The sequence below is a fragment of the Microtus ochrogaster genome, chromosome 1 (assembly GCF_000317375.1).
Source record: "Microtus ochrogaster isolate Prairie Vole_2 chromosome 1, MicOch1.0, whole genome shotgun sequence".
In the NCBI taxonomy this organism is placed as follows: Eukaryota; Metazoa; Chordata; class Mammalia; order Rodentia; family Cricetidae; genus Microtus; species Microtus ochrogaster.
Window position 1 is genome coordinate 83,851,046 of NC_022009.1, and position 16,603 is coordinate 83,867,648.

Genomic DNA, 16,603 nt, shown 5'->3' on the forward strand with positions numbered 1-16,603 from the left:
TTTATGCCATTATAACTTATCACTATCTAACAGAACATTGGCATACAAAAAAGCAACCTCAGTGATTCCTACATTATATTATATTTCTTGATAATTTTCTTGATGATAACTATTTAATCAACCAACTTATATTGAGCCTCATTCTTTTCCCATAATTTCTCTTTTAGCTGTCATAAAAGATGTCTCAGTGATTGCATCATATTTGTACATAAGCACTTTGGGACTTGCATAGATTTTTCAGTAGGATAAATCTAAAACAGCCTCATTGGACCAAACTGTATATTTTTAAGTTCTTGATAAATAGTTAAAGTTCACCTATATAAAGTTTCCAATAAAAGTTTGATGCTGAAAGTTGGATTTCATTAAATCTTTTGTTTTGAATCCATTGTTTTGATTGGATTTGCATTTCTCTAACTTGGAAATAACTGAGGGTTACTTTCACTTTCTTGCTACTTTCTGATGGTTTTCTTCTACTGGTTTTCTCTGCTATCACCTTTGCTGAGTTTTAATAGAGCTGTTCACAGTTTCACTTATTAGAAAGCTCATGCCATGTTACAGAAACTAGTATTTTCTTTGTTAAATAGCTTCCTTTGACTGCCCAGGAACTTTTCTATACATAACCAACCATTTATTTATTTTTGTTTAGAGACAAGTATGCTCATGAATGCCATTGAATGTATATGGAGGTCACATGATGACTTTTAGGTTCTTCTACTATGTGAGTCCAGGTTATTAAACTCAGGTTATCAGGCTTGATCACAATTTTTACTAGCTTTTTAGAGCCATCTAGCGAGTCTATAAATGTTATTTAATTAATAACAATTAATATTTTTCACTGTGAACTTGAAACACTTTAAAAATGGAATTATTTTAATTTTAAGAGTTCTGTTGAGAATTCCATAGTGGGGATACCCACTTAAACAGCCTACCTGAATTAATGAGATCTCACCAACAGGGAAGTGGACAGGGAAGAAAGAGGACAAAACTAGGCAATTGTAACATGGGTGACAGTTGTATGGCTGGGGCAGACTGCAGAGTGACTAGGAGTGATAACAGGATTTATCCCTGCTGTTTGCACTGCCTTTTTGGAACCCATTCTCTTCAAAGGAATACCTTGCTCAGCCTATATAAAGCAGGAAGAACCTTTGTTCTTCCATGAAAATAATGTGCTTTACCCTGTCTGAGGAGTGGATGGAGGATGGGGTGGAAGGAGGAACTTGGAGGGAATGAGAGGGGGGGAAGGAGTGGGAACTGGGATTGATATGTAAAATGAAAAAAGGTAGTTCTTTTAATAAAAGGAGAAATTTAAAAAATCAGGTGTTCAAAAAAAGTTTTAAAAGGAATAACACACAGGTAAGTGAAACATTACATTCACATATATTACTATATATTGTTACTCTTATCACAATGTTGTGTTGTAAAATAACCTTGACATTTACACCTATTATCAAATGGTATTTCTCATAAGGTGGGTTCTCCTATAAAATACTAATATAATAAGGCTCTGGGTGCTACCAAACTTCAGGAAAACAAAATATAGAAGGATTAGATTTGTAGTACTATTCTTCAAGTATTTGTTGTCCAAAACTTAAATTCTGTTTTGTGTTTGTTGGAGGAACGCAGTCACTTTCTGGAAGGTCTTTCCAAACTTTACATAGCAACATAAATGTGGCTCAGAGCAATGACCTGCTACCATAAAGAGTTTCTGTCAAAGTGCTGCAGATCTCTCATGTGGTTTGCCATTAGTACATAGATGTACATACTTTAGTAATCTCAAGATAAATGAAAAGTGAGAAAGATAAAGGCAAAATAAGAAATTACTAAAGGCATATAGAAAAACCTAGAAATTCTGATCTGAAATTATAATATTCAAAAGTTTCACAGTTATTTTATATTTGTTTTAATCTTTCTTTTATTTGAACATTTAAAAACTTAATCAACGATTTAGGTCATAAGTCATTGAAACCATGACTCAGTTCCTTTCACTAGAGCACCAAGTCAGAGTCTAATAGGCCTTGGATAAGAATCAATAAGACATCACTCTGCTACTGCACGTACTGGCTTTGTGGGAGCCTAGGCAGTTTGGATGCTCACCTTACTAGACCTGGATGGAGGTGGGTGGTCTTTGGACTTCCCACAGGGCAGGGAACCCTGATTGCTCTTTGGGCTGACGAGGGAGGGGCACTTGATTGGGGGTGGGGGGGAATGGGAGGCGGTGGCGGGGAGGAGGCAGAAATCTTTAATAAATAAATAAATAACAAAAAAGAATCTATAAGACACATAAAAACAGTGTTGCTTGTGACTTCTATTTTGTATGTTGCTCTATTCACTTATGATTATCTTCCCAGTAAATATTGTAGTTATTTGAATGAGAATGGCCCCCAGAGGCTCATACAGTGGTTGGTCCCTAATTAGTAAAACTATTTTGAGAAAGATTAAGAAGTATGGCCTTGTTGAAGGAGATGTGTCAGTGGGTGTGGGCTTTGAGGTTTCATAAGTGCATGCCAAACCTAGCCAATCTCTCTGCCTCCAACTTTGGTATACAATACAATCTTTCAACAACTGCTCCTGAACCATGTCTTCCTGTAAGGTATCATGTTCCCCACTGTGATGGTCATAAACTATCCTCTAAGTATGAAACCAAGGACCTATTTAAATGCTTTTTAAGTTGTCTTGGTTATGACATCGCTTCCCAGAAATAGAAAAGTAGCTACAAGAGATATTAGGTTATATGAGATATGAATTTATTTATATAAAATATAACTGCTTACATTTCTATTATATGGCTTATTACTGTAGTTGATTGTTCCAGTTGACAGGACTTCCCTTAGAAGACCCCATTCAAGTTGTCATACTGGAAACATTTAGAAGTTTAGAAGTTTTTTTCAACTTCAGATAAAAAGATAGCAGTTAATTATAAATAGGTAAAAGGCTATGGAACATCAAGGTATGTTTCAGGCACAATGATATCTCTTGGATGGAGAGACAGTTATTAACTCCAGGTTAATGGAGTGCTCCTATTCTAGAGTGTAGTGTGGAGCGGTGGGCTGCATTCCTGCTGCCTCCGCTCCCAGATGCCCAGCTAGCTTATGCCCCAAAATAATTACATGGAAACGGTACTCATTTAAACACTGCTTAGCCCATTAGCTCTAGCCTCTTACTGGCTAACTCTCACATCTTGATTAACCCATATCTAATAATCTGTGTAGCACAACGAGGTGGTGGCTTATCAGAAGGGATCTTAACCTGCATCCATCTTGGAGAGGAGAGCTATAGCATCTACTTGACTCAGCTTTCTTTCTCCCAGCATCTTGTTCTGTTTACTCCTAATGTTCTGTCCTATTAAAGGGTCAAGGCAGTTTCTTTATTAATTAACCAATGAAAGCAACAGATAGACACAAGATCCACCTCCATCATTTCCCATTTTTCTGTTTAAACAAAAAAAGAAAGCTTTAACTTTAACATAGCAAAATTACATATAACAAAACAGTTATCAAGTAAGAATTACAGTTATAATATTTATATCTATTTTATCTTTATCATAACTAAGGAAAAAAATAACTATTCATTCTTCAACTCCATCAAAGACTCCAGAAGGATATAATATTACCTAAGCCAACAAGAAATAAGCAACTTCCAAACTCTAAAAATGACAGAGACATCTCACTGCCTGGACAGTCACCCAAAGTTCTTTTGTACCATTGGGGCATCCATCTTCAGCCTACAGGCCCATAGTTTTCAGTAGACATTTCCACCAAGCAGGGAAAATCAAAGACAGTTCAGTTACTATCTTCTGTGTCCTGCAAAGTGTCTGGCAGACTCTTTCATGAACCAGGTACCCCAAAGAATCATCTCACCTTTAGGCAAGTTCAGCAGTCCTCTCTCTGCAGGTTCTTTGTGTCCAGTTCATGCATCAGTCCAGGCAAGAGCAGTTTCTTGCCCAAGTGGCTATCAAACTCCGTAAGGAGCCTCTTCGATGTCTATCTTCCTCTTGAAGTAGTTGGTGCTGCCAGGAGCAGACGTGTCTCATTGTCATGAAAAACCCTAAGTTATTAAAACATTAAATGCCATATTCTGTAGTCTTTGAAAGATATGAAGAGTGCTTATCTGTCATATATCTATGCACATCTAGAAAGTCTAACTAACATGGCTACAAATGACTATTATCGATGATTATCCATTAACAACCTATATTTCCTAATTATACATTACATTTTAAAATGAACTACACAATCACAATACCTTAATCAAGAACAGAAATACATATACATATAACAAAATTGACCTTAAATCTATACCAATGCAAATTATTCATATCTATAGCCTATCCCCCTTTAAATGTAAAAGAACATTTATAAACAATATTTGGGAACATGGGCCAGTTGTTTTCTCTCCAAACTGCTTCCTGCTGAATGGGGGCGCTGTTATTCAGGGTTTTTATGGGATAACCTGTGTGCTAGTTTTCTCTCAGTCGGCAGTTGAGCAAAGCAACTTTTTGAGGGTGTTCACAGCAACATTTCAGGAGGATGTGGTCTATCATACAATATTGGGATAGAAGCAATCCACAAGGTCTCATCCTCTGTGAAAACAAAAGAAGACCCTCTCTAAAGCATCATATCCTTAGAACCAAATTCTGAAGTCACAATATCCTTATGATATCCATTCTGGTTCCACTTGGCAGCCATATTATGAAATGTCTCTCTGTACTTAGCTCTTTCAAAGTCAAAAATTTTAAAAATAATACAAAGAATCCAGATTCTCTGTGAATTTTTCATTTTTACATGTCTTATTTTTACTCTCTCAGCTTACTTTATTCAGTCTCTTTAAAGGCTTTACCCTTTTAACTTTATTCTCTATTTTTTTTCTTCTCTCTCTCAAGCCTATGTACACTCATCCAACACTGTGATCCATTTAGTGGTCTTTTATGTCTGAATCTGTTCTATTGTCAATCTGTAATTTTTTATTATCCAGGAGCACTTTTGATTTGCGCCTTTATATCACTAAGCACTTAAGAATCTAGGTCAAAAACAGGTACTGTGGGTTTGCCCCACCCAGTCCAACAAGGCAGGGCTGCTTGTGACTGAATCAGTTGCGCCTCTGAGCTGCAGAGCTGAGGGCTGCTGTGGATGTTGGCTCCACCTCTCTCCAATATCAAAATGGAGGACATACCATTTTCTAGTAGCTCTGGGGCTTCCAGGTAGGAGCTGCACTCACCACTTTAACTCTGTGACTGAGTGTGAGGCACAGAAACCCTTTTCCTCCAAGTTACAGCCAAATCTGACACGCAGAGCACTGCACAGCCTGGAAACATGTCTCTGTATGGCGGCAGGAATCCGCCATGCTCTTCCACCTGCCTAAGCCTGGTTCTGCCTTCTGCTCAGGTGCAGGCGGGAAGCGCTGAGTCATCATCATGGTCTCAGAGCACTCTCCTTCCAATCCCAAGCGGGAACACAAACATCCAGTCCCATAAACGCCATTGAAATGCTTTAAAGCCAGAGTCTGCACTGGAGGCACAGCCCCAGGAAGCAGTGCTTTAAAATGATGCAGCTTTTTTTTTTTTGGCTGCTGTTGCTGAATCAGGAAATCTCTCTACAGCATGCCCTAGCAAATAGCAAAAGGCTGTGGTAAACTCTGTTTTTTTTGTGTGTGTGTTTAAAATTAATCTCTCCCAGGTTTTACATGGATCCAGTTTACCACATTGGGCGCCACTCTGTAGTATGGAGTGGCAGGCTGCATTCCTCCCACCCTGGCTCTTGGATGCCTGGCTAGCTTATGCCCTGAAATAATTACATGGAAACTGTATTCTTTTAAACACTGCTTGGCCCATTAGCTCTAGCCTCTTACTGGCTAACTCTCACATCTTGATTAACCCATATCTAATAATCTGTGTAGCACCACAAGGCGATGGCTTACCAGAAGGGATCTTAACCTGCATCCATCTTGGAGAGGAGAGCTTTGCCTGATTTGGCTTTCTTTCTCCCAGCATCCTGTTCTGTTTACTCCACCTACCTAATTTTCTGTCCTATTAAAGGGTCAAGGCAGTTTCTTTATTAATTAACCAATGAAAGCAACAGATAGATACAAGACCCACCTCCATCACTAGAGAAATACAACATTGACTTAGAAGCATGTAATACCACACTGAAATTTAATATCAAGAAGTATTTGAGAGAAAAATAAAAAAAAATATTATAAAAATATTGCAAGTATATGGCAGTTACTGGAAGAATCACTTCTACATGAATTTATTTTCAACCTGGTTGGGGTAAATAAACTTGCTACAGGTTGTGTTGAACTATGATGACCAATTGGGCTCAGTGAGTCCAGTGATATTCTAAATGGCCAAAGCAGGGATGATCATTTGTACTTTCTCATTTTGTTAATACCATAGAAACTTTGCCTGTTGTCCACAGACTCTCCTTGATGCTATTTTCCTTCAACATTTCCCTATAAAACATGATTTCCTTTAAATTTTAGCTGTTACATACCTGTGAGTGATTCCAGAATACCAATGTCCCAGATCCAAAGTTTATCTTTCAGAAAATGATAAGTAATTAGTGTGAAGGCACACCTCTCTCCTCAGCAATGATCTACAGGAATCTAGGTACAGTTTAGTATTTTGACAATTACTGAGGAGTCTATTTCAAAATGAGAACCATTTAACCAGGCCCGTCTGAAAGTTTCCAGAAACCTTGCTTGTACTAGGAAAAAGAGTTCAGAGACTGAACATTGGGAAGTCTTGAACTTAAATAAGACATCACTTGCTTGAGGGGCTGTGACCAACTATGGCTTATTTATTTATTATAAAATCATGCATGAGGTAAATGAGCATTTATAGTAACAACTTAAAAAGCAATTGTTAATTTAAATTGGCATAGTCAACAGTTTATGTGACTTGCCCAAGAGGCAAATTCATAACCTCAGATCCCTAAAAGTTAAATAGTAAATTTTAGTTGAGATAATAAAAAATGTTTATACTATGTCATTATTTCTTTTCCTTTAATAGTTTTAGAATATTGTTCTTAGTTGCCCAGGGTTATCTTTAATTATTGAACTAAAGGTATCTTCCTGTCTCCATTTCCCATTTAGGTAAGCTAGACATGTGATGCTGGGGCCACCTACCATTTCTTTTCAAAAGCCAAACTAAGGTAAACTATTGTACACACATTCCTCCTTCTCCCTGCACCCTGACCAATGTATTAAGTGTACAGCCACCAATGAGTTTGAATGGATTTGTCTAATTTTAGTATTTTTCCAAATAAAACAAAATTTTTTATTAGTGTACTTAAGGTCACATATTTTAAATAAAATACAGTAGATCTTGTGTTATTCTTTTTCCAAATAAGTAAAATAGAACTTGATTTCAAATTTTAACTTTCAATATTCAAATATTTAGCTTCCATTAAAACAAAGGTTGCCTACAGTATAGAATAGACAGTGGGCTGAAGCTAAGAATACAGGGTTTGGTATTAGAATTATTGTATAAATTTTGACTTTATCAGTTCTTATGCATAGGAGAGCTATTTATTTTATTTTCAATATTCAGATAATAAAATGAGTACAAAGTAGAGACAGAGAGTTTTAGGAAGATTAACTAAAAGTCAACATCAGTTCAGCTAATTTTAATTTTATCAAAATATGAATTGGTTTCTATGAAGAATAGTATCAGGATTTTGTCGAGGAGTGTCTTAAATCCATGAATAATTTTACCCTTATTTGCTGTTTGTGGGACTATGAACTGATACAGACATTATGCAAACCAGTATGACAGTGTCTCAAAAATCTAAAAGTGGAAGGGTCATATGACCCAACCACTCCACTCCTGAGCATATAATCCAAAGGACACAAATACTCTACAGAAACACTTGCTTATCCATGATTGTTGCTTTCTTATGTACAAGAGACAGGAAATGGAATCAGCCTAGATGTCCATCAAAAGACAAACAGATAATGAAATACAATACATAGACACAATGAGATTTTATTGAAGCATAAAGACAAATAAAACTTAAAGTTGGGGGAAAATAAATGAAACTAGAAGTACCATGATGTGGAAAGTCCTTTTGTTGCTTTTATTGGTTAATAAATAAACCTGCTTTGGCCAGTGGCTTAGCAGAATAGAGCTGGGGGAAAAACTAAACTGAATGCTGGGAGAAAGAAGGAAAAAGAAGAGAAGCCATGGAACAGCAAGAGGGGAAATATGTGAGCTGGTAGCTGGAACCTTATTGGTTGGCCACAATCCTCATGGTAAAATATAAAATAATAGAAATGGGTTATCCAAAGATATAAGAGCTAGCTAGCAATACACTTAAGTGATTAGCCAAGCAGTGGTTTATATAATCTAGTTTCTGAAAGATTATTAGGGGAGTCTGGGCAGCCAGGAAAAGAACACGTGCACTCCCGATACAGTACCATATAATATGGGGTAGCCCTGACCTAGAAAGACAAACATACATGGTTTCTCAAATATGCAGATCCTAGCATTTGATTCTGATACCTGTTGATTTATGTGGGAGTGAGTGTGTGCAGAGGTCAAGAAAGTAGAAAGGGACCCATAAAGAAGGGATTAAACAGATTTAAAGGAAGAGGAGAGGGGAGGGTACTAGAAGACATTCGATATGAAGGGGAAAAGGAAGATCTTGGCATAAAAGACTCAATCAGGGATGAGAAGACAGGAAGCTACCAGACAGGAAGTAGGGGCAAGTGTCCCAAATCAAGTATATATAAAAATGCCAGAAAGAAATCTGCTACTTCATAAAAAATCTTTGAAATACTTAAAAATGTTATAAAGGTTCAAAAATGTGAAACTATTCCCACATTGTCTGATGGGCATAGAGTTTGGAGGTTGCTCAAAATTGTTGACAGCAAGTGTAGCTACACATCCTGACTGACAATTTAAATAGATGACATGTGCAATGCAGTTTCACTATCATATTTGTATTCTTTAACACAAGGATGTGAACATGTATTGAATGCTTTCCATGCTGCTACTGAAAACAACCAACCCACAGATTGAAAGGTAAGGAATTTGCTTTTGTGCTGTGTTAATACTACATTGTTATGATCCCTAATACTGAAGGAGCAGATGGCTTAGGAGATATGGAAAAAAGCAGTGATTATTATAAAAGTGGTGGGAACTGAAAAAAACAAACATGGTACACATTCCATCTGGTTTGAAAGGTAGGACAAGAGGAGTGGTGGTTTTCTAATGTCTTATCACTTCATGGTAAGAACATTTTGCAAAAGAATAAAATCACTGATGACACTCTAAGAACATGTTTTTTTTTCCTTATATAGAGTTAAGATATTTTCAATGGCTGTCATGGGACTCTTGTTCTTTTCCTGGTTAGCATTCTTCCAAATATTCACACAGAACTGGAAAAAAAATGAATGTTCCTTTGTGAAACAATGTAATTTTATTCTAATCGCTCTCTGGAGACATGGACACTAAATTAAAAAAGAATATGGCAATAGATCAAAGTTATACTTACACATTTATAGTTAATCATTTTTAGTACAAAGTTTATACCAGTGATATTGCACCATGATTAACAAACAAAAACTTGATAGAAAGGAAGGTGTTCATGATAAGTTGAGATTTAATATCTTTCCAGACTATGTTATTCTTGCTCCACTTGCCTCTCAATATAAAGAATCACTGATTTATGTTTCAAGGTTTTATTCTTTAAAACACAATTTATTATTATTATTCATAGGTATGTGTGTGCCTGTGTGTTCATATGCACACAAGTATAGTGTTTACAGAACCCAGAAAAGAGTGCCAGATACCCTGGATTATAGGCAGTTGGAAGCCACCTGACATGGGTACTTGGAACCAAATTTAGTCCCTCTGGAGGTTCAGTTAGTGCTCTTAACTGTTGAGACATTCTCTATACCCCTTGAAAATGTACTCTTTTTGCTTTTCTTTTGTTACTATTTCTTCAGACTGAAAAATATAAATGATGTCTAATTTCCCTTTGGGTAAGATTAAAACATCAGCTTTAAGCAATTTTATTGTTCATAACAGGACAATCTACCCAGATGACCCTAGAAAGGTAGTTTTACTGTATCATTTATCTTCTGGAAATGCATTGAACACTTTTCAGACTGCCACTGAAAATAACCAACATACAAATAAAAGGCAAAGCAGTAGCTTTGTGAGGGTGATATGAGGATATATTGCTGTGTTCTCTGTTACTGAAGGAGTGGCAATCTTAGATATAAAAGAAACAATGGTTATTACAAAAGTGGTGGGAACTAAACAAGACAACCATAGTACACATTCATTCTGGCTTTAGGTCAGGTAGGACAAGAGAAGTGGTGGTTTTAAAAAACTTTTCTTTCTAAATGTATTCTTAGCTTGCCCAACAACTGTATAATCACTCTTCTCCTTTGAGAGCCATCTTGTCATCTGATCTATACTATTCCCTTTGTAAGAATTGGGTACCACATAGATCTCACATGCATAACTCTTCAATTTTGTAAAACAGAGAAAATGAGCTCTGATTAATATAAAATGAGAAAACACAAATCAGCATGGACACAATAGCAATAATGAACTCTGAATGACCGCACAACCATTCTTACCTTTTAGTTAGTCACTGATACTTAACTGATTGATCCAAAGAATATTTACAATAGTTTAGTAAAGATCAAAGTATATTTTATGTACATAAAATGGATAAGAAATCATGAAGAAGTTGACCCAAAATGAAGAATTATTAATTCTGCAATTTAAAATTGGAAGACATTGCCAGTAGAGCTAAGACGTTACACTGCAGCTGGAGCAACCTCAGGGATTTAAAAGGCAGACTGGACAAGCAACTTAGCATTTTCTTGCATATGGGAAGAAAGCTTGACCAGTACCAGCAGATTCTAGACATCGACTCTGACTCAAAATGCTGTCCTCAAGACAGCTATTTAATCTTTGAAATATTTAGACTTAAACTTCTAAACAAAATTCTAAATTTACTAGCCTGCCTGTGAGACTCTTTGGCCTACTGAGGAACTTAGCAAATAAAACCAAAACAAAAGTAAATTCTTCTTAATTGACGTATAAAAAAATCTAAAATAAGCAATCACACAACATTTTATTTAGTTTTCATATGCAAATGAGCATTCTCCCTTATGAACATCTGATGAGAAATGAAAAAGTGTAATTTTAATGCAATATCCATTTGGCATACCAATAACTGTTCTTATCTCACTTTCTTTTTTTTTTATTTTTTTCAACAACTCTCAAAACTGGCATTAAAGGAACAATGCTTTAATGAAATATCTGAAATGTTTATGATTCTTTATGGGTAACCATAACAGAATTATGCATTTTAGAACAATGGTAAGCTAATTGTATTTATTTGTCAAATTGAATATTACTTTAGATTTTTGTAGACAGAAATGAGTTAAAGCAGTGTTACACAGTAATTAATTAAAAAGTTATTTTAACGAGCTAATATTCAGACCATGAATGCAATAGAAATTGTACACATAGGTAAATATATGATAGAAATTAAACACAGCTTACTTTGGTTTATGAGAGCTTTAGTGCACTGCTTTAATATGTGAGATAAAATGCGGGCCGTCTCACCCAACGACTTCAGGTAATTTTAAGAATACCTTTTAAACTATTTTGGAGAAAAGTGATAGTGCTTTCCAGCAGTGAAGCATTGAAATGCCCATGTGTCCATCTTGCAAAATAGCAAGAAATCAAAACATTCCAAAAGGGCTCAAGGGGCAGATGCTTGGCTCTCCCTCGGAAGGAGAAATAGGAGAGATTTCTTGAGTGGACTGGAGTTGGATGAGGACAGCAGGAGTGATGGAGGGCAGTACCAGAAGAGAGGACTGGAAAAGGAGGGCATTTGGGGCATGAGGTAAAAACATAGTGCAATTTAAACTCTCAGGAATCTACAAAGGTGACCCTAGCTAAGAATCCTAGCAGTAGAAGATATGTAATCTAATCTGGCAATCTCCTGTAATCAGGCAAGATTTTCAGTGAAGGGATTTGGATATTAACCTAACCTTACAACTTTCAACCTACAATGTTTCCTGCCTACAAGAAGTCCTGGTGCAAAGCAACTGCAGAAATTCTGGGAGAAGTCAAACAATGACTGGTCTAGCCTGAGACCCATGTCACCAGAGGGAGCCAACCTCTGACATTGCCTAGAGCACCAGGATTCAGAAGATGGACAACCCAGAGACCTAAGAAGGATAAAACCAAACACCACTGGCCAAAAAATGTCAATGTAATGATGCTTACTGATATTCTTTTATGCCTACTATGCTCATAGATTGTTGCCTAGTCTAGTTGTCATCAGTGAGGCTTCACCCAGCAACTGAAGAAAACAGGAGCAAAGGCCCACAGACAAACATTAGGCAGAGCTTTGGGGAATTCTAAGAAAAGGAGGAGGAGCCAAAGGGTTCAAGGATACAACAAGGAAATCCTCAGAATCAACTAACCTGTGTTCATAAAGTTTCACAGAGACTGACACAACAACCAGGAAGCCTACATGAGACTAACCTAGGCCCTATGCATATATGTGACAGTTATATAGCTTGATCTTCTTGTGGCCCTCCTAACAGTGGAAGCAGAGGCAGTCTTTGATTCTGTGGCCTACTTCTGGGACCCGTTCCTCCTACCAGGTTGCCTAGTCTAGCCTTAATAGGAGAGAAGGTGCCTATTCTCATTGCAGCTTGACATCCATGGGAGGCCTGCCCTTTTCTGAATAGAAACAAAGGAGTGGATCAAGATGGGGGATGAGGGAGGGAGGCAGGCAGATGGGGGTATAGGGGTTGGTGGAAGAAGAGGAGGGAGGGGAAATTATGGTTGGGATGTAAATAAAATTAATAATAGTAATAATAATTCATTAAAAACTAATAAAACACTTCTAAACAGATCTTTGATATTTTCATTGTGTTTATTGTTTTGCCTCATTATGTGCCTTGAAGTCAGCTTTTTAATTATGGCAATATTTATACTTAAAAAAGTTTAAGTTACTAGCTTGCTTGGGAACTTCTTTGATATTCACCAGCTGGAATTAAGCAACAAAAGGACTAGATTCAGTGGTAATCATGAGGCATGAAGACTGGAGCATGCACTTGGCAACCAAAAAATACAAATGAAGGAGAGGTTAAATTTCTGGTGATAGTACAAGGTTGGATGTAAAATAGAACACCTCTCGGTTGTTTTCTTGAAAAGTACACAGTGAGAACACAGAGCAGACTAATGGGTGGCAGTGAAACTGATTCAGATTCCTTCTTGGCTAAATGTTTCACCCTGGCTTTTGCAAGTAGCAGATTAACCATTTCCTTTCTACTGTCCCTCAAACACAACACAGATAAGTTATTGCTACTAACTGTTCATAATAATAACAGAGTGGTGAGCCCCTGTAGCACAAATTCACATGGACACATAAGTACAGCCTGACTCCAATGTAGAAAAGCAAAAGGAGAGAGCTGTGTGATTCATAAATTAGTTTATTCTTTGAGCAATTATCCAGTTTAAGACAGAGAAAAGACTGCAATAGTGGCGGAATGACACTCTAGAAACTAGAGTTTAGACTGTAAAACGGCCTTGCCTAGAGTAGACAATCTTCTGAGTTGGGAGTTCATGAGGCATTTCCTCAGTTTAAAGTGAGCAGAACTAGAAATCAAGACACCATGAAGGGATCAAAGAAGGATGCAGTTCAAGTCGACAAGGTTATAGACTTAAAACTTAAAGTCATGGCACTTTAGCCAGTGCTCACACCTCCATATCTGGGTTACCGCCTGGACCATAAGCTGCATCATAGGAACTACCATTCATAATTTGGGTATGGATATTTATACCCAGCACTAGAAAACTGAATGTTTACCCAGAGTAGACAATATAGCACCAGAACTAGAGAGTTTTGAAGATTCCAAATCTGGACTGCCTAACAGAGTAATTTTTAAAAATTAAATTGTTAAAATTAATTATTAAAAATTATTAATTACTAAAAATTAAAAAGAGAGCTTAAGAGCAGAGAAAGGGGTTGAGTTGCTGAAAAAAGCATCTTTCCCATCACACAGCTGGTTCAGAGGACTTCTTTCTCTCACCCCTTTGCTTCCCTGCTTTGCCCTGCTGAGAAGGAGATGGATGAGGCATTTATAGCTAGGAAAACACCATGGCAGGCATGGCAAGTGGTTTTTTGTTTTACTTGCTTGTTTGTTTGTTTTAAAACCCAGAAAATGGGAGGAAAACTAACACCTTCACCAAAGAGCCTCTCCAGAGGCAACTACTAGGAGAATCATTTGGGGGCTGAAGTATCTTCTAAAGGTGACACAAGTGGCCCAAAGGTTATAAAAAGGGTCGAGGAGGCTTCTTGCCTTCCCCTCTGTTACTTTCCCTTCCTGTGATTAAACTAAATATAGTTAACTTCATATTATTGTAGGGGACAGAAGGGATGTGTGGCTTGCGGGATATTGAGACTCAATGAGGGGATAGCAAACAAGAAGTCAATGTTCAGGTCTCTAATACTTGTTCAAAGACAGTAAGACAAGAAAGCCCTTGGGGAAAATTGGCTGGAGCCTGGAGACCACAGCTGGCTGGCTGTTCAGACAAAGAACGGAGAATGGGATGCTAGAAGAAATGGACCTTGACTAAAATTTCACCTCAATAGCAGATGTACAAAGGCCAACCTTGCAGCAATTGGATTTAGTATCTGTGCTTCTTCATCTCTGTCAGTGAATCAAAGGGATTCTGGAAATACTTCAGAGGGCCTAATTTTGTCCCAGGCACTTCCAGGGTCTGATGCCAAGGACCCAGAGAGCTAAGGAAGAGGAGAGGCATATCTGAAAAGCAAGGGACGAGGATGAAGCTTTCCTTAATTTTACCTAAAAGCAGCATCACTTTCACATGGCAGTCCTGTGTCCACACAAGCTTTATGTTACAGTTTAGACTCACTTGGGTGGAGGAGAAAAATTGCTGGCTTGTTTCTTAAACGTTGCAATTTGGAGTAAAGTTCAAAGAAACGCACACCATCCTCCAAGTCCCTCTTCTCCTCTGAGGAAGGTGACCAGTTCTAGAGAGGGTACTGAAAGAAATGTGCTGGAGCCCCTCAGTTCCCAGGACCCTTGCAATCAAGTTGCTTCCTGCCAGCGATCTTTCCAAGGTGGGAGGATATCAGCTATGACTCACCGTCGCAGTGGTCCAGCTCCGGGCTTCTTTCAAGTCTCTGTCTCTCTTAGCTGCTCTCCATCCACTTTCAGCACCGTCGGCGAGGTGGAGCTGAGAGCTGGGTGCAGTCCTGTCAGGTCTCTGTCCCTCACCGCTGCCTGGGATTCAGGCTGCCTGCAGCTGGAATCTAAGCCGAGAAGGTTCAAGTTTTACAGCAAAGGGGCGTTGCCGCTCCCTTGTTTCTGAGGCCGGATTTGCCTTCCCTCTAAGCCCGCCCCTAGTAAATATGTGGTAGATTCTGACCGAGAAAACAAGACGCCACTGTCCCCCAGTGTTACCTACCAGATGCAGGCTCACCTGGCCTGGAACCCAGCATCCCTGAGAGAGGGTCCTGAAGAAGGAGAGCGCTGGGTGAGCTCAAACAACATTATTTACTGCACAGACAAAAATTCTTTCTTTTCTTTTGTTTTAATTGTTTCTTTTTTCCTCCACCCATTCCCTTCTTTCTAAAGGAAGAATCAGGGCACTTCCTTGTCTTTTATGGAACTAAAATAAAAATTTGACAGAGCCGCTGTGGGTCATAGATGATATGATTTAATTCCACGGTAGCACAAAATAAAAGAGTGGATTTTCATCTATTTTATATGTTTGTTGAGTTTCACTCAAAATTATTTTTATGAGTGTATTGAAAAGTCACTAACGTCACACTTAATGTTGAATGATCACTGATGTGTGCCAAAGATCAGGAACAAGACAAGGACCCTTGGTCTTTCAACTTGTACCCAATTTTGTACTCAGGGGGGAAAAAAAAGGAATTTTAAATGTCTAAAGAAAAAAAAAACCCTCAAACTTTTTCTACCTGTAGTTGACACAATTTTGTGTTTACAAAGCTCTAAGGTATCAACCAAGCCATTAGAGCTAAGAAAGGGTTGAACAAAGTGTCTTCAAATGTAATCATTATAGAAAAAAAGCTTTTGTATTTTAAAAAACTAGCAATGAACAAACAAAAATTAAAGTTGGGTGTTGTAACTCAAGTTTGTAGTCTTAGCATTCAGAATGCTGAGTGAGGCAAGTTTGAGGGCAGACAGGAATGCATCCTAAGTTCTAGGCCAGCACTGTCTAGAGAGTGTAACTCTGGTTCAATCCCACTTTCTATAAAATTAAATTAAGACAACAATCTCATTTACCATTAGTCAAGAGAATAAGAATGCTTAAGAATCAACTTTTTTTTTTCCAGTAAGAATAGGCCTGATGTGTAGAGTGGATTTGATATTTGTAAGTATATGGATATTTGTAAGCAGAAATGAGTAAGTAGAAATAAATGTAGTGAAATAGACTAGAAATACAATGTAAGGAACACATAAAAATGAAATTAGTTGGCACTAGAAACATCAAGGGATAGTAAAAACAATTAGAGAAGGCACTAGAAGCTGTGAGAGTGCATTAAGCTAATTAGGAGAGGCAGCTGCT

General features: G+C 37.6%; 1 protein-coding gene across 1 annotated transcript in view; it reads right to left on the minus strand.

Moving 5' to 3' along the window:
* Agtr1 (angiotensin II receptor type 1) overlaps nt 1–15,182 on the minus strand; it is an 80,269-nt gene extending 65,087 nt beyond the window's left edge. Inside the window, exon 1 of the mRNA XM_005343891.2 lies at nt 15,155–15,182. The gene's annotated coding sequence lies outside the window, so the exon portion shown is untranslated. The remainder of the gene's footprint in view (nt 1–15,154) is intronic.
* Between the last annotated feature and the right edge of the window lie 1,421 nt (nt 15,183–16,603).